Source organism: Poecilia reticulata, chromosome 11 (genome assembly GCF_904066995.2).
Source record: "Poecilia reticulata chromosome 11, P_reticulata-male-v2, whole genome shotgun sequence".
NCBI classification, from domain to species: Eukaryota; Metazoa; Chordata; class Actinopteri; order Cyprinodontiformes; family Poeciliidae; genus Poecilia; species Poecilia reticulata.
In genome coordinates, this window is record NC_088840.1 from 23586239 (window position 1) to 23611487 (window position 25249).

The 25249-nt window shown below is 37.6% G+C and overlaps 1 protein-coding gene across 3 annotated transcripts in view; it reads right to left on the reverse strand.

Moving 5' to 3' along the window:
- Positions 1 to 24959, reverse strand: part of LOC103472527 (glutamate receptor ionotropic, kainate 5-like) — a 201173-nt gene extending 176214 nt beyond the window's left edge. The window contains exons 1-2 of one of the 3 annotated variants that reach the window (XM_081612224.1): positions 24286 to 24959; positions 9010 to 10798 (exon numbers count right to left, since the gene is read on the reverse strand). The gene's annotated coding sequence lies outside the window, so the exon portion shown is untranslated. Of the gene's footprint in view, positions 1 to 9009; positions 10799 to 12208; positions 12233 to 13106; positions 13254 to 24285 lie in introns of those variants that run through there. The other 2 variants (XM_008422226.2, XM_017307584.2) reach the window with 2 other exon arrangements.
- Positions 24960 to 25249: the final 290 nt, after the last annotated feature.

Below are 25249 nucleotides of genomic sequence, written 5' to 3' on the forward strand. Positions count from 1 at the left end.
TTTTTTGTATTTACCACTTTCTATATTTAGAATATCAGGTTCTTTTCTGACACAGAACCTTCAGGCAGATGCATGGCTCGTAAAATGCTCCCCATTCATCAACAAGCAAAGAGGGATTTACAGCACCCTCCTGCAGTTCTACTTCTTCAGCCTGACTGAACCGATCACTCAGCATACATCTTCCTCCAACACTTGTCAACAAATGGTGTGTGATTAAGACTGCACAGTCCATTGGGTGAATAAACTTCACCTCTCTACAGGACATCTGCAGTAAGCGCACAAACTTAAAAAATAAACTGTACACACTCCAAGACGACCTATTTACACTTCAAACATCTGGCAGAGATGAGGAGAGACAAGACAAAAAAGATTATAATGAAAAAAAAAGCCATCCGATTTGTGAATCTTCATTAAACCAATGTACTGATTTGAATATTTATCTGCAAGATAAGCAAAACCTAATGTTTGCATGTGAAAGAAAACGAGGTCAAAAGGTTAGAGAGTGGAGAGGTATGTACAGTAATGGTATGTTTATTGTTTGACCTAGGAATATTAAGTTTTGGGATATTCATAGCAATATGGATGGCATTTGGTGACATAAATAAAGGATGGTGGATGGCTTGCTTTGTAGGAAAGTTAGGAGACTTGACTGTGTTGTCTTTTTAGGCAATTGGTTGGCAAGGTTCTGTTTTTGACATATTAGAAATTACAATAAATAATTTGTTACCTGTGATATTACTTCTCCCACAGTAATCCACACCCATCTGCTCACATTCTCTGTCATTCAGCATCTGCACTGTGGAAATTGTCTTTAGTTTCATGCTTAATCCAATATGTTACGTATTTATCTCATTTGAAATACTGTGTCTGTGGACGAAGTAGGAATGTTTCAATGCATTTATGACAACAAAGACTCTGACCTCTTGATTAGAGTCAAATCTGATTTTCAGGAGTCTTAATGAATAATTCAACCATGCTTCTACTACAGACACAATTCCTTGTAAGTAAAAAATGACCTTTTTCCAAGGTTGACTATAAATCAACATCTGCTCTGAATTGGGTCTTTTTTCCTGTGTTTTGTCACAGAAGCTGACCTTTTTTAATGATCACCGCAGGAGTGATAAATGTAAGGTAATAACCAATTTCAGAACAGTCTGAAAGTGTGACAAACACAGCTGAAAGAAATTTTTTCAACAAGTTAGAGTTTAAGGTCTTTCCAGGTTGACCTCCATCACTCAGCACAGCAAAAATGTTTGCTTTTTTAAAATCTTATTTACATTTTAACAATAGAGCATATTTAAACTACTCAGTATAATATCTCCCTGAATCTTGTATTGAGTTATATACAATATTGTAGCCGTTTGTTCACAAGATAGGATTGTTACACATGAAAAGTTAGTACCCAATGTGTTTTAAATAAACTGATACAGCAATAGTCGAGAACCAATCACAAGCTTTCTGAAGGCTAATAATGTTACCTCGGGATTCTCACCCAGATACAATTACACAGAAACCGAATAAATGTGGAGGAGGAGAACATTGACACAGGTGTTAGGGCACAGGAGCAGCACCACCATCCATGGATGAGCCATAAATGTAACCCTGAGATGGGTAATGGAAATCAATATGTTGCACATCATTTGATGCAATTTTAATGAATTATTGTAAAGTGGGATGAGTATATGCGACATACACAGATAATGGTGGGCAGGAGAATATATACAAGGTATTAATGAGGGAGAGCTGGATGGACAACTGTACAGGACTCTGGCCACTTCACATCAGAAATATTACTTCCAGTCAGAAGAAGCATGTTGGTGAAATTAAGATTATTTTCAGTCTGCCTGTTTTAGCCAATACTACCAAGAGCTTCAAGGTAAGAAAATATTTTTTTTCCTGATTTGTTTTACTTATGATGGACTGCACACCTCTCTATGATTCTCACTTAGGCTCAGCTAACCTAATTAGTAGAACGATGCTACAGAAAGTAGCTTATAGCATTCAAAGTCACCTTTTCCTTGTGTCAGATGCAGCTCCGAAGACAGAAATAAATGGCAGAATGTTTCAGTCAGTAGGTTCACAAGTATCGTATTTGCAAGAAAATTATTTTCCAACTACAAAGATTAATGCAATTCAAGTATTTTCAAACAGAATATAAAGTAATTTTACTACGCAGGTTACCATGGCAACGGAACCTCTTTGCCGAACACTAACCTAGATAAACAGTAGTAATGGTGTAATGAGAGCTTCCTAATGATTAACACCCTCTGAGTAGCAGTTTGATCCTTCTTGTCTTGTTTATCTCAGCTGTTGTTACAGCAGCTCAGCTTCTGCAATAGATATTATTAGGGAAACATGAGGGCAATTCCTTAACAAGAGCACTTTCTGGCCGACTTTTTCATAGTCTGCAATCCAACACAGCAGAAGTTAATCCTTCCTTACGTCCTCTGATTTAAATCTGTTGTTTCTTCTCTAATTTCACAGCGAGAACTCTCATCAAAACTACAATTATGTCTGCTAAAGCCATCCACTTCCATTCTCAGGCATCAACAGTAAATTGGGGTGATTTTCCCTCATTGCAGCAGGGCAAGATATCAATATGGCTCCCTCAATTATCAATGCAATGCAGCACACAGCCCAGACAGAGTCGGTGGGGTGGGGCTCGACTCCCTTCAGACCTCCATCCACCAAGTTCTCTCCACCTGCGGTATGAGCAGGAAGACGAAGGAAGAAAATATGATGGAGGATCCATAATCGTTATCTTTCCCCACCATTCCTTACTGCAGGTAATAGCGTCCCCAGACAGAGGCTCTTTAGGAGCCGCAACTGATTGCAGAGTCTAATCGAGTCAAGATGGATGTGGCCAACTTTGAGAGCAGAGACATTCCAAGTCAAAGTGTCTCCGTGATTGTGAGTTTAATAGCTTATGGGTAACATTCAGCCGCGACAACGCGAATGTCCGCATTTCAAGCAGATTGGGTTTAAATATTTTACTTGTGTAATTTTGACTGTTTAAAAGACAAAGTGGTGTCAGCAGTGATTAGCAAAATAAGGTGAAATACCTTTAGGAGAACATTTGAAAATATCGGAGATTTAAAGAAAACACTAAATCAAGAAGTTTTCATTTCTATCTTAACTAAGCTAAAAAAATTAAGGAAATTTGTACTTAATATGTTAAATGTAACAATGCTTTTTATCAAAAAGTTATGCTACTGGAAATACTTTCAAACTGTGACCAATTAGTAAGGAAAATGCATTTGTGGGTGGAGGAGCACAGTTACACACGAGGACTGTCATCATTGATAACCCAGCAATCATCTGGTTCCACAAAATGAAGCCTTCATAAATTGGGCATGTGGTCAAAGGACGTCCACTTTTATGCTTTTTTGTGGCTGTTTCGGTTTCACTTCATCTCAGACACCTGCTGATGACACCGACACTGAGCTCAGTGGCCACTTCCATCTCAGAACATCCTGTTTAAAATCTCGCAGTGGTTACATAATGTTAAAATGTGAACAGCAGGATGATGAGGAATGTTTGATAACCAATTCTGATTGAACCAGGAAATGTATTGGCCAAATCATGGATCAAACACCTGTAGTAAATTTTTCCGCTAAGTTCCTTGTTACAAAAAAGCAAATTGTGCAAAAAGTAATGAAACACTGAACAACTGGACATTTGCATTTAAAAGTTTAGAGAAGCTCACATTAAGCGACGTATAAATCTTACAGTGAATTTTAGATGAAATCCAGAATCTGAATGTTCCTAACCTTTTGTGAGTACTGCAGATGTTTTGCATTTTCACTAAAATTCAAAATATTTGTTAAAAATATATATATATGGTCTTAACTCGTCTACACATCAGCTTTTACTGGAACTCATTATCATTTAGCTCCTTATGGTTACTTCAAATCAGAATTCTCAAACAAAAGTAAACACTCACACTCCCTAAAGCACTTCAGATACTCAGAAATATTTGCTCATGGTGCATGCACAGAAAGAAATAGGCGCATGCAGACTTCCAATGGCTGAAGAAAACCTTATTGATTCCATCTACCCACACAGGAACATTACTTCCGATGCCTTTAGTGTGATCACACAAAGAAATGAAAGACTGAATGCAGTGAGTACAGCGCCTGACCAAACACCCACAATGATGCACCTCAACACACACCTGTAGAAGGGAGCAGAGGCAGATTTAGGAGGAGATCCATTTGGATGAAAGAGGTATAATGGAGGACATATTGAAGTTGGACAGAAGGAGAAACAGAAAAGGGAAATCAAATATTGTGCTAATGGAGGACAAATGGATGAATTATCTTTTTTTTTTACTCGGAGTCAAATAGTTTAAGATTAAATCTCCACATTTGACAAGTTTCCTCACTTTTAATTAAAACTGGTTTTCCCTTTAACTGAGAATTGTGCCTGCAATTTAAATCAAATATAAAGCCACATTGTTGGATTAAAAAGTGAAGTTCAGGTTTTTGTCTGAAAGTGTGGAAAAGTGAAAACTCTCTGGCCACACTAATGGTATTTAAATGAGCACCAAGTACAAATTAATTGGACAAGCTGAAGTCATAACTGACATCACTGTATTAATAAAGTAACTTTCACAAGAGCAGCTGGTAAAAATCACAGATAAATTTTTATACCATTTAATCATAAAGCATATCTGTTAAAAGTGTAACTTTGAATAAAGTGTGGACTGAAAAAAAGCTTAGTTTTCAACATGGTAACAAGTGCACACTTTAAACATATAATGCACATATGTCAGGGTAATCTGTACGTATCCTACTTCTATTATAAAACCATACATGTAAAACTATTGTGCGGCATTTTTCAAATACGTTTCCAGAAGATATTGGTTCTACTTTAGACGTCTTCAACTTTTAAAAATTCAGCTTTATTTTCCTGAAGAAACCATTCATTTCTTTTAAGCATTTGTAAGCTGACAAAATCAAAGTTTTGTCACAGCGAGGCATTATGATTTGAGTGCAAAAAACTGTTTTTTAATTAAAGTGTTTTTAGCTAATAACTGTTTTCATCTAGCGGAAGATAATTGTTCTTTGATATTCAACAGCAAAGAAGAAACAATTACTTTATTACTTTATTTATCTGCACTATTAATTTGATTTGAAAAAATGTAACCGTGTGGCCATTCATGCCCTGGTGTGATACCAAAGAAAACCAAGACACTTTTTCTTTCTTTATCAGCTAAATGCATTTATGACGATAATCAGAAAACGTTTTTGTCTTCTCAGTTTACCTTGGTTTAAAACAGGCATCCGATTTGAGAAATTCCTAACGCAAAATGCCCTCACAATCACCAGTAGACACATTCTGAAAAAGTTTCAACAAAAAAAACACTAATGTTTGAATATAAACGTTTAAATCAATCCTATGTTTCACTTGTTATATGGTTAACAGAGTTCCCTGATTCAAGGCAAAGCTGTAGCCCTGAGTCTTTGTGGTATTTTGAAGAACACTTACAGTGGCAGTTCAAATAATACATCTTCTATGAATAAATAATACAAAAAAAAAGAAACAAAGGCTTCCATGAAATTTTAACACAGAAAGGAAACAGATTGTGATTTCAAAGACAAATCGTTCAGAAAATATGAACTGAAACGGAAGATATAAAGTCTCAAATGTCCTTTCAAATTTCTGGTTTCATGTCGCAACCACATCAAAGTTACTGAAGCAACTCTGTAAGAACCACTCACAACTACTAAAGACAAAAGTTTACTCAATTTAGGAAAGTAAAAAAGAAAAATCAGAAATAATTTTGTTAATTTTTTTTGCGAAAATTTTTTTTTTAAATAGAATGGAATAAATAAACGTCAAGCTAAAATTCATGAACTGCCACCATGTTATGGAGGCCACAAAAATCTGTATTCACTGAAACGGATTATCACCTGCAATTGAAATTTCACAGAAATTAACATAAACCAGGAGCTTCCCGAGATGCTGGCAATCAGACTGGAGCACAGGGCACTTGACTTTGATTCTGATCTCAAACATAATTCATAACACGGTCAGATTATGACGGTCAAGATGAGCAAAATCAAAGCGATGAAAGAGTGCTCTAAAGAAATGTCCTCATCAGTTGGCACACACCAGCAGTCTCCCCATTCACCTCAGGAAGGAACACTTTCCGACAGGCAGCGATCCTGAGCAACACTATGAGAGTGACATTTCATTCAGAAAAAACAGCACCCAACTTTGTCGTGTCTGGTGATGATAATGGTTAATACTGCTGCTCCTGGCACCGTGTGATTTTCACTCCCACTCTGCCTCTCAGCACAAATGAAAGAGACGGACTAGATGTTGTCAGCATGGCCTGAACAATGTTTGGTATTTTAAGCTTTCACTTTAGCAAAGTAAAAAATAAAGCTACTACCCATGCCAGGAAAAATCCTCTTCACATAAGAAAGATTAGGTCAACGTGGAGTTTGCTAATTCTACCAAGTATTTAATGGGATACTCAAAACCTTCCGCTTGTTGCCTTTGGTAAGACTATTGTTCTCTCTCCAAATCTATTTTGTTGCATCTTTCTTCAAAGCGGCACATTTATTGTGTTCTATACACTTCAGAACTTATTTTGTCGATGCTGTTGTTTAATATATCATCATTAAGGATTGAAGTGTCCTGCCCAAAAAGAAAAAGTAATGTAAACCCACGCCTTGAGCAGATTACTCTTCCTTATAAGTGGTTTATCTCTTCTGTACTTTCATCCATATCTTTTAATCCTGCTTTTTTTATTGCTGGTACTAATAATTGTTTCAGGGATTCTCTCAAATTATCTTAAAACGTTTCCATCTTTAACTGCTGAGGTTTAACTTGGTTTATGTGTCTGTAGCTTAATACCCATTGGTAACTCAGTAACCCAGGACATTTTAAATGGCTTTACTGGCTAATATTCGTTCAGTGAGTCACATTAATGTTTTACTGTCCACTTCACTTAATTGTACAATTGCTTGTTTTTCAGCCATAGACAGCTTTCTGGTTTTCATGTTAGTCACACCTCTGACTAAAAATCAGTATGTAAAGACAAAACCAAACAGTAAAATGTTCAGTATAACAATAACACACCTGTGCAACGGACACCTAGAGTCATATGTTCTAATTTATTTGCTCCTGTAAACACGGGGTGTTCTCTTACAAATCCTAGTAGTGTTTTTTCTAAGCTGTCTGTCAGACCCAGATGGAAATACCAAAGGATAAAAGCTGGAATGTCAATCTTGTCACATATTCCTCTAACGATGTAAAACTGAAAAATACACAGAGTATCACAAAAACATAATAATTTGGCCTTGCTGCTTTAATACTTTGGTATTAAACCCTTATCCTCTTATCTGAGGATAATAGTCTGGCCAAATTTACACAGAAATGAGATGACTCACTAAGCACAAAATCAACCTGCTCCCACAGTCATTTCAGTGCATAGACCAAAATGCAATAGAAAACTAGTGGGGTAAGCTGAAGACATGAATACACCTGAGGACCCACGACCCTGGAGGATTGAGAACGACTGAGAAAAAGAAGAATGGGCAAAAATCCCTGGGTCTCTGTGAAATTGCACAACTAAGAAAGCAATTTAATTTATTTCGAGCTTTTCTACACTATATTAACTATATTTCCAGTAGGTGCCGAGTTCAGTGGAATCAAATTTCTACTCCTGTGACATGCAGTTTCTTAAACCACTGTTACCGTCTGTTTGCAGTTTGTAAAAAATTAGATATCCACTTCTGTGATCTTAGCTGATTATAAAGAAGGATTTTCTGGGTGTCCCCTAAACTCATGAAATCATCCTCCTTCCTGTACTTCCGATAATTCCTTTAAAATAAAGGGATGTCAATTTTGTCTTCCTTACACCAAAGAAAGACATCCTTCAATCATCTTTTTCAGGCGATTAAAAAATAAGAATAAAATCAGAAAAATTTAGCTTGTGCTATTCTCATGCTCAGCAAATGTTTTATTCATGCTAAACATCCGTGCTTTAAACGTTCTTCATTTTAAATTAGATTATAAACTGAATAAAGAGTTTTAGACAATTCACTAATAACGTTTTGATTGGTTGTTGGTCATTAGCCGGTCCCTAGGTCCTGGCAAAAGATGTTCTTCCATTAAGCCAGGTAGGAAATGTTGCTTGGGAAGAACCAGTTGATCAGAACCAAAACTGGAGGTAGTGATGGTGAAGACACAAAAGAACTGCAGCTAAACAAGAATCAGTTTAGCACTGGAGTTGGTTAGACGAGCTCTCACTATGGAGCTAAGGATGAAATGGACTCCTGCTCTTGCAATGGTAAACCAATTAAAAAGAAAAAAAAAATAAAGCATAGAAACAAACAAAAGAACAGAATATTTATGTCCTGCTTGATTGAATCTGCCTTTCCAAAGTCACTTCATATTGAAACTAATAAACTCTCAGTCTGCTTGCTTCTTTTCTCCCAACATTGTAAAACATTCAAATCAAAATACCTTTCCGTTGCTCTTGTAGGATTTCCAACTGGTCAAATTTGTATATGCAGACTTCCAAACACAAAATGGGGCAGCATTTTTGTAACCTTATTTGTTGTTTTGGATGATGCTAAACAAGATAAATAGCTGTCTAAAGCTCTTGTGTCACTGGTCATTTACCAAGGCTAACTGTTTGTGCTTCTGTTGAAACTGTACAATCATGTTGTCTACAGTTTATGGACTGAGAGGTTTTTATAAAAAGGGAAGTGAAATTTGGTAAGTAGTTTGAGACAGGCCAAAAACAACTACGTCAGGGAAATGTTTATAGGAAAAGTAAAAATCAAAGATGAACAATACCTACAGTATCAAACAACATTAAGACTCAGTAGGAAAACTGCAATCCTGTATCACAGTGTAAAGTCTTCAGATTTCTCCAAACAGTGTTAGAGAAAAAAAAATGAGACAACCAATGGTGGACAGTTATGGTGAAGAAGAAGTCATTGAACAAAGCAGGAGAAAAATAATAGAAAGACCGTCTTTAGTACTCACAGAATTATGATGACAACACTGGGAGCCGATATCAAAGGATTTCCTCGGATAACTGGGGCCACTTTAATCTTGGTGAGGTCCAGGATGGAGCGTATGATCCACAAGGAGGGGAGCAGAGAAGCAGGCTCCGAGGGAGACGAGGAAATTTAAAAAAGAGGAAGTGCAGCTTTGGGGACACTTGGCAGGAGCCTCGGGGTGTCTGAGATTGAGGAAGGAAATAAAGTCTGCTCTGTCCTCCACGGATTCAGTACCTTGCTGCTGCTTTTCCCTTCTATGCCTATCGGTTCCTCTCTTGCTTTTATCTCAGGCTCAATATGGAGATAGAGGAAGCTGCAGGGAAACTTCCAGAAAGGACAAGTCCATACTGGGATGATAAATCTTGAGGGAGGGATGGAAAATAGGTTTAAAGAGATGAGGGAGATAGAAAACAGTCCTTGTATATCTCCAAAGGAAAACACAGTGGGGTTTTTTTTGTCTCTCCCTCTTTTCCTGTTTTCTCTTGAGGAAACTCCACCACTTAAAACTCTTGTTTGGAGATGAGACACTCACAGGGGCAGAAACAAACTCAATTAGAGATGGACGGAGATAATGGTGTGTATCGGTGGCACCTGCTCAGCCTCCTCTTTCTCCGTCTGACTGCTTTTCCACCTGACTGCCAAGATTAAGGCATATAATCAAATTCTCCTAATTGGCCCTGATTGTGGCAGCCAGCCAGGAGTTTCTCCTCTCCCTCTCTGTGATGCTATGCTTCGCACAGCACAAAGAATGGCAATGAGTCCTTTGCCTGTCAGTCAAGACTCTGGGCTCCTGCAGTCAATCTTCCCCACTGACTCACAACTAGTTATTATCTTAGCGTGTTGGCATCTTGATCTGGCCATATCCTCCGCTGCCCTCTGATCCTCCTTTTTATCAAATACCAGGTTGACCGGCGGGTTTTCTTTCACCCTCTTCGTTCTCTTGGTCTTGTTTTGTTCTTGGTCGCCTTTTACTCTCTTTGTATTTACATCTAATCACTCCAGCTCTTCTTGTGTCTAATCCATAACTATATCAGTTGTAGTTAATTGGTTTCAGGTGTCTCTAGCAGCGGTGAAAAAGGAAAGAGCTGAAGAAGGTGGCAGGGAGGAATTCACGCCTCTGTCGCCATTAATTAAAAAGATAATTACTCAGAAAACAAAGATTAAAGATGTAAATAGGAAGTGCACAGGCTGGTAATAACCCAGTGGCACTTTATAAGTCTCCTCTCAGCTGATTGACTCAGTGTTGTGTATCAGCTTGTTAAAAATAGCTGAGTGTTTGGAAGAAAAGTTTCTGGGAGGTTTCCTCAAGTTGTTGTGGCTACATGGTAGGATGAGACGCATGTCACCTTCTGTGACTCAGCACTGCGGGGAGGCTCGTTGGAAGAAGTGTCCAATATTTTTGTTTTTTTCAATTACATTTCACCCGCTGTGTCAAGGCTTAGGGTTGGTGTCAGTTCAGGTTTTTTTCACTTCACAGAATCAGAATCCGGGAAAAAAAAAGGGAATTCATCAGAGGAGCAAGATTTTCAAACCCCGGCAATCTTTTTTTTTTTTTTCCACTTTTCCTTTCTCTTTCTGATGTCCTCAAAGAAGCAGCTGGAGACTATTGAGTCTTTGAACAGATAGAGTCAACATGGATCTGCCAAAGATGATGTGTGGGTTGGCTGAATGGCAGCAGGCATCAACTGTGGTTGGAAGCCTATGCAGTGGAGTCCGCCCAAGGATTCAGGCTTCTGGCATATTGGGTAACGATGTATAAGACGCAGTGGCATCTGCAATGACAGCAGCAAAGAAGCAAAACCTTAAGGTTAACATTATGGTTCATTTTAAATTAAATTTCCATCTTTTTTTGTTACCATTCTGCTTCAAGTAAAAAGAAAAATATATATATTCTGAAGGGGAAAAATGTGTAGGAAGGAATTGTTGGCAACCAGGGTAAAAATATATTCCTTCATTCAAATAAATTCAGTTCTACACCTTGTATTCAGAAATAGGTTTTTTTACTAGATCAATTCTTAGACAACTGTGGGCACCTCTGAGGCGTTGAGAACAAAACGCAGCCGTCATCTATAACATTTTAAAAGATTGAAGATTACAGAAAGGTTAACCATTGATATTTGCACCAGCTCATTAGCTTTACCAGAACCACACCATCCTTTGTGATGCTTTCTTCTCTTCAGCAGAAGACACAGATTTTTTTTGGTCATGGGAGCAGGTTAATTTTATGTTAAGTAAACCAGCATTGCTGTTTTAGATCTTTATCTTGCTAAAATTAGTTTGTTTTTTTTTTTTTTCCAATTTTCAGTTTTCTGCCAGAGGCCACCAGATATTTATCAACTTCTGAGAGCTTATTATGCCATTCTCTTCTAAAATATATCCAGGCGTTTTGGAAGAGAGCAGGCAGAAACACTGTTCCCCTACCATACGGTAAAAGGAATATCTCCTGTTCACTGCAGTGGCATCTTAGTCAACTAATCAGATATGGGATTGGTTCTAAAGCAAGCTATGTAATGCTGGTCACATTCAGAGCCGACCCAAGGCATAATTGTACTAAATAGTTGCTTATCCTCCCCTCTCATTCCCATAAAATCTGAAATTATAACACAGACAAAAGAGCTATTGTTCTAACATTTGTTTACTGAGAATGACCCTGCTATTAGATGATTTCATAATTAAATCAGAAATAAATTGTTTTAAATTGAACATCTAAATTTAGGATTTAGAAAAACTGGCAAGTTTACTTTGTAAAAGTGCAAAAAAAAATACTCTTCAATGTTGGATGCTATGAGTTAAATCTTTGTGTTTGGTTTGTTCACAAATACATCTCAGCAAACTTCATTCTTTGTTCATAAAGAAATGGCTGTTCCCATCAGTCTGCCTGCCGCGGTTTGCTTGCACGAGTTGAGCAAGCGTTGTGGCTTTCATACTTGAACAGGAAAATTAATCTGACTGTAACAAACAACAACTAAACACAAGGAATAAATAATAAATGTAATCTAACTAAGAGCAGACTGAACTTAGTAAAAAAAACATGGCTGATCGATCATATCAAATTAAGAACAAAATAAAACACAGAAAACAGATAAGGAAAAAGAAAAATCCAAAACAAAACATAAGATCCTGACAAATATTTGATGGTAGTCGAGTAAACATTGAAACCGCAAAATGCTGCTAATTTTTACCTCAAGCTGTTCTTTTCCTCTGCTCTATGGTGCCTTCCCTCCAATAGAGCAGACACGCTCATGACACTCTGATGGGATGCAGCACTGCATGCAAAACTTGCCGTCAATGATCAACCCAGAAAAAGGTTGTCGTAACCCGAAACATTTGATTTTTTTATAGCTATGTCTTAAAGAAGAGAAGCGTTTAAACAATAATGGGTCACCAGAAAGATAGCAGAATCCTCCATGTGGGAGTGCGCAACAGCACACACAAGAGACAGCAACATCTATAGAATTAAGCATTTTCATCTAAATCTGTTTGCAGAATAATGAACTGCCTTAAAATGTTGTCAGAGATAAAAGTTCTCATGTTCTGTTAATCTTATTTGTTGTAATCTTTTTTCCATTTTGTAAGTTTTAGAAGCTCGTGGCCTAAAAAGGGATCCACAATTACTTCAACAATTTGACCTACAGATGTTGCAGTGTTCATATTAGCTAAAAAAAAAATCTGTTTGTGATACGAAAAACTCAATTACTTAAATGTATATCTTGTAAATTTTCAGCCATGGAGGTCGCCATTTTTCACCTGCGCAATGCATGCTGGGTTGATGATAAAGTTGTGTCCGTTCTGACCTGGAATTTCAGAAGGCTAACTTTACCTGAGTTGTTGTTTATCACGTTGCATTTGACTAATGTAAATTTAGACAATGCTACATCGTGTCGCTTTTAGCTGTAATTAAAGAAGAAATACTGAGGCGAGTCTGGAACATTTCCCACATGAAAAAAAAAAAAGCATTGTAATAGAGCTAAACGCAACTCCCTCAGGACCTACACTTTGTGCCCTCAACGCATCTCTCCAGAAGTCTTAAAGCCTTCATCAGTTTTTTTCATACAAATGACTCAAACAGGTGGTCGTTACCTTCAAGCTAAAACCAAGTGCCATGCCGACAGTTTTTATCCACAAGCGCCTGTGTTGTCTGGTTATCAAACGCTGACATGCACTGAGTACACATGTGTGCGCATGCGCACTTAGAGGAGTAAGTCAATAGTTTTCAATGATAACTTGATGCACTGTCTTGATTTCAAAGTGTATTTAAAGCAGGGTCTAGCTTAGCTACAGCCAACTATAAAACACTATAAAACACGCCTCCCTGTACCGCTAAGTCAAGATGTCATACAGCTGTTAATAAAGTGTATGACGATCTACATTAAGTCATGATGTTATGTTGCTGATTAAATAAAGCATGCGGTAATGACATGATATACTTGTCTGACAGTTATAGCTGTCAGATCTGACAAGTACGCTGATCTGACAGAACACCTGGTCACCACATTTTATTTGGACATGCACATTTGTAAATTCCCACAGGATTGGGATATTTGAAATATCAGAACATAGAATATCAGAAAAATAATTTAGAAAGTCTCTTGAATTTGTACTTTGGAATTAAGGTGATGTATCGGTTACAGCAGGTTAGCAAATATTATTGGAAATGATATGACTTGTATAAAGCAGGCAGAAAATTGGTTATAACTGACTCAGAGCTCAAAAGACCAAAATATGACCAAAAAAATAATCATTCACAACAGTCAGAATTGCTTTAGCTTCATATTTGCAACATCAACCCAAAAGTAATAGGACTTAGTTCAACAACATAATTACTTTTATTTTGTGTTGTTGTCTTTGGAGAGTTATTTGTAAGAAATTGATCATTTGAAGGCCTTCTTGCTTTTTGAAGTGTTTTATAAACCAAAATTTGTTAACTTTTTTGCTTTCGAGATTAGGTATTTTAAACATCTTCCATTTGTCTGTTCAGCCATCAGAAGCAAGAGAGATTTGTAGAGGACCAGAAACCCTTTGAAAAAGATTCTGAAATAAGTAGCGTACTTGGCTTTTGTCAATATAGTATAGCACAGGCGAGAAAAAAATCCAAGCTTTATCCAAATCTTAGTTATTAGCATATTTAAGACCAGCAGAAAAACACTGCACCGTCATAGTTTGTTCAGATTTATTATAAATTAATTTGTACATTATGTGATAGGCAGTGCATAGTAGTGAAGTGGAAATGAAAGCATGGAGGGTTTTTCAGATTTTTGCTTTGAAAAACGAATCTAAAGCGGTATGAGAATTTGATGGGAAAATCGTCCCCATTAGCAGTGGTAGCATCGTGCCATAGAGACAGGACACAAGTTGGTGCATGGAGCTACCAGGTAAATCCTAGGAAAAAAATACCCTGAGAGAGACTTGTGCCTGGAGCAAAAGTTTCTTTCTCAGAAGAACGATATTAGCTGTGAAACCAGAGCTACAGCACAAAGTTCGATTTGCTCAATCGAAGTCTGCACCTACATCTGTGGAAAGACTTTTTTTGCGATTCACTTTTACTCTCCATCCAGACTTCCAAAGCGAGCAACAAGAACTGACAGAAGTCTCTTGATGTACTAAGCAAAATGTTTACCATTGACTTACAGGGGCTTAATGCAACTACATGCAACTAACACACTTTTCAGAGAAAATACAGTTTGTGGTTTTAATGTGACAAAATAAAAACAATTTTCAAGGAGAATCCTTTTCCTGTATGGAAAAGATAGTCACAGAAAAGAAAGAAAATTGATCATCTACAATAACAATAAATCAAAACAAAGTTTTTTAACATGGATGGTTCCTTTGTTTCATTGCTGGTTGTGAGAGAAACAAATGGCACCATTGAAACACATTATCTAACAATGCAAATAGCAAAATGTATTCCAGCTGAAGACATTGGCCAAGAAAAGGAGCTTTTTAAAGCGGGCTATCTGAGAAGCTGACCAAAGCAGTAAGTGACAGTGGAGGGTTGAATGTGTCAAGCAGCCTGCATTTCAGCCAATGTAAAGGTTCCCAAGATGTCTCTGATGAGTAGTTTGGTCTGATTCACATCAACTAAATACTGAACTCCTGTTGTGCTCTATTTCAATTTTATTGCTTTGTCCCACCGCTTGGCTCTAATCATCTGAGACATGAACCATCTGTGACAGAAAACCTTTACTATCCTGACCATTTAATATCCCCACAGTGTCAATTTGTTACACTTTGTGAACTACAGTCAAATTTGTTTTTCCTCTCATTCTTGTTTTTTTTTTTTACAAAGCACATATGCGCAGGTGAAAATGTGACCTCGTCAATACTACTTACGAGGAGTAATGTTTGTAAAAATCTAGAGCTGATTTGAATAGTTTTCAGAAAATTTATTATTATTATTATTATTATTATTATTATTATTATTATTATTATTATTATTATTATTATTATTACTATTTGTAGTGCGTATAATCATCAGTTTTTTGTCTTATTAAATCAAGCATATGCCGGCTGTGTTTTTGTAGTTTTCTCAGAAATGCAGTTCCATTACATCCATCCAGTCACAACAAGCGAAGATAGGCTCCAATTAAAGGCTAGCCATTTTTATCTCCCTCTATGCACAACCCATCATCTCTTCTACATTCCCTGTGTAAAAAGGGCTGCCCACACATGCTTTAATTACAACATAAAAGTGCAGGGCTTGACATATTCCCCTTCGCTGGACATAAACTGTGACGGCTTGTTCTCAGCTGCAGATAGCAGCCCACTCCTTCGTGTGAATGGCCTTTCAAATGGTGACTATAGAGTTTCTAACTGATGTTGTCTGCCGTGTAAGACATGATGAATGTCCCTGCCTGCACAAAATGACTGCAGCACAGATTGAGGGGTGGGGGGTGATGTATGGATGTTGGCATCAAGTAGGTTAATAATGTGCAAGACAAACAAAGGTGCAGTGAATGTTTCCAACTCAACCCGGGTGTTTCTATCAGCTCACACATCTTGAAACATCAAAATATTGTCATCTTATAGAATGTTGGGCAAATGTCTTCATTTGTTTGTTTTAATCAATTCCTTTCCTGTTCAACTACTTTCAATTGACGATCACTTTAAACTCAGACAGACAATGAGTCATTAGTTTCTCGTTAGACTAGTACATCAGAATAGAAGTGAAAAGCTATGACTTTAAAGACATTTATTACTAATTAAGTACAACAAATTAGGTAGATTATTTTCACAATGGTAGATGTTTGAAAGCCTTTATTTCTATTAAATATGATGATTTTCCACTTACAGGTAATGAAAAAATGACATTTAAAACTATAATATTACATTAGGCCATGAAAAAAAAAACATATTTAAAGCAGAAATGTGGGCTCAAGTATGTTTAATACCTGCTTAAAGGTTGTTATTTTCAAAAATAACAGCCATCATATGAACGAATATTCTAATGTACTGAGTAGGACTGTATAACTCAGCTGCAGATGAAGATTCTGTCATGCATCACTGGCTGGGAAGCATCTCTGTATGAGCAGGAACATCTACAACTGTAATCAGTCAGGATGCTTTTTTGCCTTTTCTCATATTTCTTACATTCTTTCAATGCAGAGTGGCCAGGTTAGAGTGCTGGTTCCCCCATCATGTGTTGCTTGACGAAACTCATAAAAACTTGAGTTGCAGAAACACATTAAACTCATGATTACACCTGCAATTATATTGTTTGATTTTTTTGCCACATTCAAATTTGTGTGTATATACCTCATGTAAATGTTTCAGATGGTGAAACTTTGCAATACTACAGGGGTGGTGCCACTGTAAGGACGAGCCGGCTGCTGGAACACATCACCCACTCTGCTGGGAAGATGATTGGCTGCAATCTGCACTCCCTGCAGGACCTGCATGTCTCCTGGACACTGAGGTGGGCAGTAAAGACTGTAGATGATTCTTTTCACCCCGGACATGGTCTCTTTAAACCTGCTCTGGCAGGAGGCTGTGGTTCATCAAGTTTCTTACTATCTGCAGCTGGCCTCATCAACAATGTGCACTGTACTTATTTTATCTACAGCACTGTGATGCCTGCACCAGAAGGTAAAGTAAATGAATGTCTGTAGAAACATATATAATTGTAAATCCCCCTTTATTTCTCTTTCTTTCTTTCTTTCCTAGATACACAAAGGAGTATTATTAAAGTTCCTTCCTCCCAGCAGCTATTCCACAGTAAAATAGACATATTTTACTGTGCCACAAATGTGCACATCCTTTGTGTTATTTGCAGAGTTTTTAAAACAACAAAGTCCTCATAGCAGTGGAGATAGACTCCAGATATGGTGCAGTCCTACAAGTACAAGGGAGTGCAAGTCAGTGCTGTCACAAAAATCTGTGCTATATATTGATACCTGGGGTGAGTAATGGCAAATCCAAGTCTGCAGGTAAATATCCCCATTCTTTACTTGACCACTTAACCATATTATTACATTTTGGGTGTTCACACTGGGTATTATACATCTATTTATGTAATGTTGAAAAGGTGGAGCTGGAGATGTTTTAACTTTTACACATTATTCGTATAAATCAAGGCCCCATAGATTAAAGGGCAAATAGGTATAAAATTCAACCTTAATTTTTAGTATAACAATTGTTTCTTACTTTTTGTTATGTTGGGTATTTTTAAGTGACGAGAGGTAGAGGCAGAGGGTGATTTTGAATATTCCATTGAAAAAGTTATGAGAAAAGCAAACTTACAAAAATACAGGATTCCAGAGTTGAACAAAAATAAACCATAACAAAAAATAAATAAAATAGCCAGGAGACACAAGGAGAATGCAGGGAAACCAGAGAAGCAACAGAAGGAACCAGCAAGGAATGACTGAGAAAGAGGTGCTGAAGTACTGGAAGGTTGAATGCTGAACGAATGGACCTGGAATGATTAGCTAACTTATTACAGGTGTGAGAGAAGAGAGCAAACGGCAGACTGAGGAGAGAGAGAGAGAGAGAGGAAGTAGCACAGGACTGAGGGAATGTACACATGGGATTAGGAAATGAATCTAACAGAAAAGAAAACTAGACATAATTAAACCAGAGTAACTAAAAATAACCAGACACAAGAAATAACATATTAAACAAGAATTACTAATAAAGAAAAGCAGGATCAAGATGATCTAACCAAAATAATAAACTAACACTATATAATAAAGAAACTAGAATCAAATCAAACTACAAAATAACCTAAAACCCTAACACTTTACAGATGCTATGCCAAATGTTTCCATTTCACTCTCAGTTTTTGCACAAAAATAATAAGTGATCAAATCAATTTAGTTTTATATCAAGAAATCCTGATTAAACTTTGGAGTCTGCTTCATTTGTAGTGACCAGAGACTCTTCAGTCCACCATCATAGCCAGGAAAACAACGTATGAGCAGAAAACCTGTAAATGTAATGGAACAACATAGAACAGCAAATCATATAAAACATATAAAAAACATTTTACAAGTTGTGTATGAACAAAATAAAAAGTGACCCTGGACCAAAAATGATGAAATGAAAAGGATAAAAGTAATAAACTATCACCTCTAAACAGCCTGTGTAACATTTTATCACTGTGGCGACTGAATCCAGGCCAGGGAAGAGACTCTGCTGAAGAAAAGAGTCACCATGACACCTTGGCAGTGTCTCCTTCGGGATGATGCAATGCAAAATGGCCAGCTTGTTTCCAAACAGCTCTTTAACGTTATTACATTTGAACGAAGGCTTCACTAAGTCGATGTGATCTGGATAAACAATTGACTAAAAAAACAAAAAAAACAAAATGATGATTTCCACAAAGCTATTGTGAAATGAATAGTGAATCATTTCAGCATTCCAAAGTAATTTAAAGCTAGTAGGTTCCTGAAATGTCATATAAAGAATCTGAATACTCAAGTACTACTGCGTAGAAGAACCCAATATATGATCCATCTTAGTATTTGCAAACCAACTGAATAAAGACTTTTTTATGGATCTAGAGGAATTACAATTTGTCAGTGACCTATTTCCAGACCATATATTTACAAGGTCAATTATTTGTGCGAATGTCTTATTGTTTGAAAGCACTCTTTATTCTAAAAAGACCTCAAGAGTATAGATTTGAACTCATGGGTCCAGCTGTATGTAATCGGTTGTAAAAAGAATGAACTAAAAAGGACAAGTTTCTAATTCAATGCAAGTTAGAGCTGACAGCTGGTTGACCACTTTAATCATTGTAGTTTCTGTCTGAAGGGGTCCAGTGATTCAAAACAGAATCAATCCTTCAAAATGGCTCGTCTTGATCCAAGTGTTGGTAACAGCAAAAGATTGATCTCTTAAAGTCACGCCTTGATTGTAATACTGAGAGAGCACAGTTGCTGCTTCTGTGTTACAAATTCCACGTTTGTTGAGCCACTGGGCATTTGGCTGTGAAAAAAAAAAAGTGCCGCAGATGTGTGTGTCTGTGTAGGTTGTGGCAAATTCCCACAGGAGCAGTATGAAACAGACTGAATGTTTTTCTCTTTGCATTGCCTGAAGTCTAGCACTAAATATATATGCATAAATGCATAAAATAACAAATGCATACAGCCCATGGCGTGTATCTATACACACAGAAAAAAAAAGTCCCCCACACAGTTTCAAAACTGGAACTGAACACACACCTGCTGCCTCTTGTCACCACTGATGCTCATACAGAACAAAAGTCGACTCCATCAACTGTCACCCACAGTGACAACAGCTCGGTAACTCACTCTGGAATAAAGCATGCATGTATTAAGCCTCAGAAAAACGAACCCGAGCCACAATATGATTGTCTTTCTATCTGCTATAATAACGTATTACTACTCTGTCGTAACAGCACACCGCTTCTTATCACTCAGATGCAAAGGCACAGAACAGAAATTATTATAATTTTGATCCTGGCTGAAATATATTATTTTATTATAAAGGACTTCAATACACTGATCCATTACCCAACCATGCCTAAAGGCTAATTGAGAACAGTTAATGAGTTTATTTTCTAGAGCAGCCCATTTAAGTACATTCAAGTGGATTTATTGGTTTTACTCCAAGAAACTTCCCGTAAATGCCTACTTTTGGAGAAATTGAAGAGTGAACTATTCTTCTATATACGATGTGGTTTGGTTGTGAAACATCTTTGACAAGGTTTTTTTCTTACAGGGTGCTCTTGGCAGCAGTTACCAACACAAAATACACATAAACAAAGCAAAGAATGTCCTCGAATGGAGGCCTGTGCCAATTCCATACTTCTCTCACAGACACCAGTGTAGTACTATGTACAAATATAAACTATCAGTTATTAATACAAAGGAGGAAGAAAAGGACAACAACCATGGTGACAAACAGATGTAGTTTACTCTAGAAGATAACGCTAAAAGTCTCAACCACTTTAAAGCTGTTAGGGAAATAAAATTGCTTCTCTTTTCTATTATGTATCTTGCCACTTCTCTGGGATGTTGGCTGTTCTTAAATAAACAATCTTTGAGTAAAAGAAAATGAAACCGTTAGCTAGGTTCATAAATAAAAGCAAGTTGGCTGAAATTACAAACTATGGAAGTTTGTGAGATATGAGATGTAAGTGGCTGTCACACTGTATCTAAAAATCAGTTATATACACTGTATCTAAATGGAAGGACATAAATCACATTTTATGAAACATCAAGTCCTACTAGGTCTGTTAAAGCTGCAGTACAAACCTCTTATAGAAATGTGTTTGTTTGTTTTTTTACATAATTGTTAAAACTGTCATTATGTTGTGAAAGTGATATATGTGGCAGGTAATCTGTGAAAAAAATCAAGCTTCTCCTCCTCCTCCCAGTGCTTCTTTTGCAATCTGCAGAAATGCACTGCTTATGGTCAAAACAACCAATCAGAGCCAGGAGGAGGGTTTCATTGCTGTCAATTATGCACATGTATGCGATGCTCAATGTGCTAATGGTAGAGAAACAACTTACTGTTGCAGGAAAACTGTTTATCCACAGTCACCATGCTAACTAGCCTGAGCATGAGTGGCAGGCTGTACTATCAGGAAGAAGCTGTAGCATAGCAGAGAGCAGGGGGGAGAGTGTGAGCAGCATACACACAAGAATGATTCACAGCACTAAGACCGTCCTTCTGGCTCTGATTGGTTGTTTCTGACTGAGCAGTTTATTCTGCATTCAGCACTGGAAAAAGCTTGATTTTCTTTTTCAGATTATTTGTCTCATACCACTTTGTCATTGCTCATGTTTCAATGACATAGTGACAGGTTCATAAAATAACTTTTTTTTTCTATATAAATTAAAATGTTATTAAAACTGCAACTTTAATGTGTGACATCATTTTGTAAAGCAGGGTCCACTGAGAAGGTTGTCATTGCAATGCTGTCCATCACATTTTTTATTGCTGTTTTTTATGCTTACATATCACATGACCACCTTGGGTGAGGAGTTCAGGATCCATATTAAATTATTTTTTAGATGAAAATTGGTTAACTACCATCCGTTGGATGCACTTCATGCATTTAGCATGCTGACATGCTCTGTAGCAGATGCTGTGTATGCACAATGTAACATTGAATTCAATAACATTGCAGGCAATTTCTGCAACATTTAGGTAGCAGTTGTATACCTGTGTACATAAGAAATTAATTTAATTACTCTACAACATATTTGTATCCTTCATTAGGTTTTTATCTTGTACAATAAAGTTCTATTTTGGAAGGAAATTAATGAGCTTTAGGGCAGGCCAATATTCTAACTAACATTTGTTGGGAGTAATTATAATGAAAGTAGAAGACACACAAAATACTCAGTCTTAACGCAAACAAGCTGAAGTTCATTTTACCTTAATTTGATCATATGTAGAGACTTAGTTGATATTTTGAAAGTATATCTGAAACTATGACGTATATTCACCGAGTTGTTTAAAATATCTCCAGGAGCAAACATTCCTTTCCACCGTGTCACTCCTCCACTCATTTTGGGGAATACCAAAGCATTTATTAATCAGAAGGTCTATCGTCCCTCCAGTGAGTTGTGGATCAATTTCGGACTCCCAGTCAGTCAGACATGCCCATAAAACCCCAAAGGGAGGTATCCAGATTAGTTGTCCAAATCCCCTCTGTTGACATCCTTTGATGTGAAGTGGCTCTATTCCAGACTCCCTCAGGATGGTGGAGATCCTCACCTTATCATTAAGGCTGAAACAGGGATTTTTTTCTTCTCGTCACATGTTCCAATCATCGGTGAGGGTTGAAACATAGACATAGAATATAGGTAGTGACTTGTAGTTTAAGGGTGACTATTTTTTTTTTCATTAAAATAGAAGGGAAATGTAGCTCAAAACCACTACATTGTACAAATTCTATATTCAATTAAAAACAGATCTATGTGGAACTATTCCCTCTCTCTTGCAGACTTATTTAAACTATGGAGATGAGTTTGAGTAGAGCCAGGGCAGAGACTTTGCTTAGCCATAAAAAGAAAGCTCTTGAAAACAGTACCAAAAAAATAGAAAATGAATTTGAGAGCAGTAATTACTAGCTGGGTAAATAAAAGGGCAATATAAAAACATCTATGCACTGTTTTTCTGTTTCACATGGTTTTATGTGAGAAAGGCTAGAATGCATTCAGCTGTGCAGCAATTTTAGGTTGTTTGATGTTTCTGTATTTTCTTTATTTTTAAATCTTTTTGTAAAAATGACAATAGTGGTTTATTATGAGAAGGGAAAACCATCCAGTTCTTGTGCAGATTTTGACAACATTTCAGTTTTTTTTCTGCAGCTACATTTGCAATGCCACCACCAGTTCTGCACAGCACCTGTTTCACGTCACTGCATTTTACTATCAAAGATTAAAACGATATTTAAAGAAAGCTTATTTGGCTATCTTTAGACTCAGCTACAGAAGCTGCCATATACAGGTAATTCACTTTAACTCAACAGTTTGACCGATCAGATATGATGGAAACTATTTTGGCTCACAACAGAATCATTAGCAGTCAGTGCATCTGTTTCCTGCTCATCCAAACAATAAACAGTTTGGCAGCAAATTGGACCACATGGGATGTTTTAAGGATATGAGCTCTGTTCATGCGTTGAATAATTTATCACGTGAATGAGTCAACTTCCACCCTTGTTTCTGCATCTGAGCAGGGGGCAATGGGATTGACAGTTAATTTTCAGCTCTCTTCATGAGGCCAACTTGTTGCTGTGTGAATACTGTTTTTTTTCTGACCTTTGAGAGCAATGACATTAGCTTTTTGTCTTGAATATTACAAGATTTTTCAGTTTGTAAGTGGGAACCCTGTGGATACAGCAAACTACAAGCAGTGATCAGCCTGAGAGCTTTTGACACCAAATTATTGCTTTTTCTTTCTTCTATTTTTACATTGTGACTGTAGAAGACAGACTTTGCCAGAAAGTGGTGTTTTATTTGGCATGTAGCAGTGCTAGGCTGGCTGGTCGATGATGAAGAAATATTTTTTTAATAGCAGGACAAAGAAATACTTCAATAGAATCATGGGTTGTGAAAAAGAAAATGCTGTCTACCTCATCTCTCCGGAGTTTTAAGTTTTTTCTGACTACACACACATTAATATCCATGTCTATCAAAGTATTTATTTGAGAGGCGAAGGGGGTGATGATGGGTCAGAAGTCTCTGTCCAAAGTTGCGGAGGTGTTGGCGTGTTTCTGAGTGTGTGTCTTGGAGACGGTAAGGAGGCTGGACAATGATGGATGGAGAGATGGATGCAAGGATTATCTGGGATAAACCTCCGACTGTTGATTTTATGTCAAGCCCTTTGCCTCTTAGCTACAGGCATCAGAGTATGGAGGACTTTATGGTTGTGGAGCACAAAAAAGCAAGAAAATCTGTATGTTTAACCTGATGGTGCAGCTGACTGACAGTTGTGGGGAAGGAAAGAGATGAAGATGAGAAATGTGCAAAGCGGAGAAAGAAACAAAGCGAAAAAGGTGACAGACTGGTAATGAGGGGCACAACATGTCTAATGGATAGTTTGTCTGAAAATGAAGGTTGAATATTTTTTGGGGGAGAAGCAATGTGGTGTACTGATAAATAAGAATGAGCAAATTACAAGCTCAGTGACAGAGAGAAAGGTAATGAAAATGTGATTTAAAGAGAGAAAAAAATGAGTGAAATCAGAAGAACACAGCAGGAGAAGAGCAAACCCCTGTACCATCTCCCCCAACACACCCCCCCACCACCCATCCAATTAACACACACATTAACACACTCACCCATATGCTTTTTCTGTCTGTGGGGGAGCCACCAAACCAGACCGCCAATTGTAGTCCCAGAACAGTAACTAAAAAGCCGGCAGAGGGCTGAAGAAGAGCGAGGTAGGAAAGGGGGAAGCAGAGCGCAGCAGCAGTTCCTGATCAAACAGGCAAAGCTTCTCGTACAGACGAATGCACCAAAGGAAAAAAGGGAAGAGGAGGGAAAATGAGGAATGTTCAACTGACACCTGAACAAAACTCTTCCAGCTCACAAATCCCAGATTTACTCCACATCCACCTGATAGATGAACTCTCAGCTGTTGATATTTAAACAGACACACCAGCGCGCTCACACAGCTCCCTCACTGAGCGCTGTCGCAGTGACACCATCAGCAGCAAAGCTCCTCAGGCGGACGGTGCGAGAGGAGAAATAAGCATGAACGGACCTCTGGCACCTCCTCCCCCTCCTCCTTGTTATTCCTGTTGTACCTCCTTGTCAGCTTTATCCAACTATTCAGTCAGACAGATGAGAGGGTGATGCTTTTCTCCTGCTTCTTTGCCATTTTAATTCAGTTAATTATTCCTGCGCTGCACTGCTGCACAATCTCTCCTCTTTCTGTGTCCTTCACTGTCGGACTGACTGGGGCTCCACAGCGCAGAGAAGCTGGACTGCGCTTAGATCCCTCCCTCTCCTCTCTCTGCTGCTCAATGTCTTTCCATGCTTCCTCAGCCCCCTCCTACAGTTCAGTCTCACATCTCCTGTGACTTCTCTTTCACAGTCAACACTGCATTAACAAGTGGAAAATGGTTTTGGACCATCAGATTTCCTTCAGTAAGTCAAAAAATGTGAAATCAGGATATAGAGTATAAATAACCATTACAACAACAATATGCAATTCCTTTTGCTCCACACAGTCAAATGCTTGATGTTGTAGAGTGTAAATTGTATGAATAGCAACTTACTGCATGCTGTAACTCAAAACAT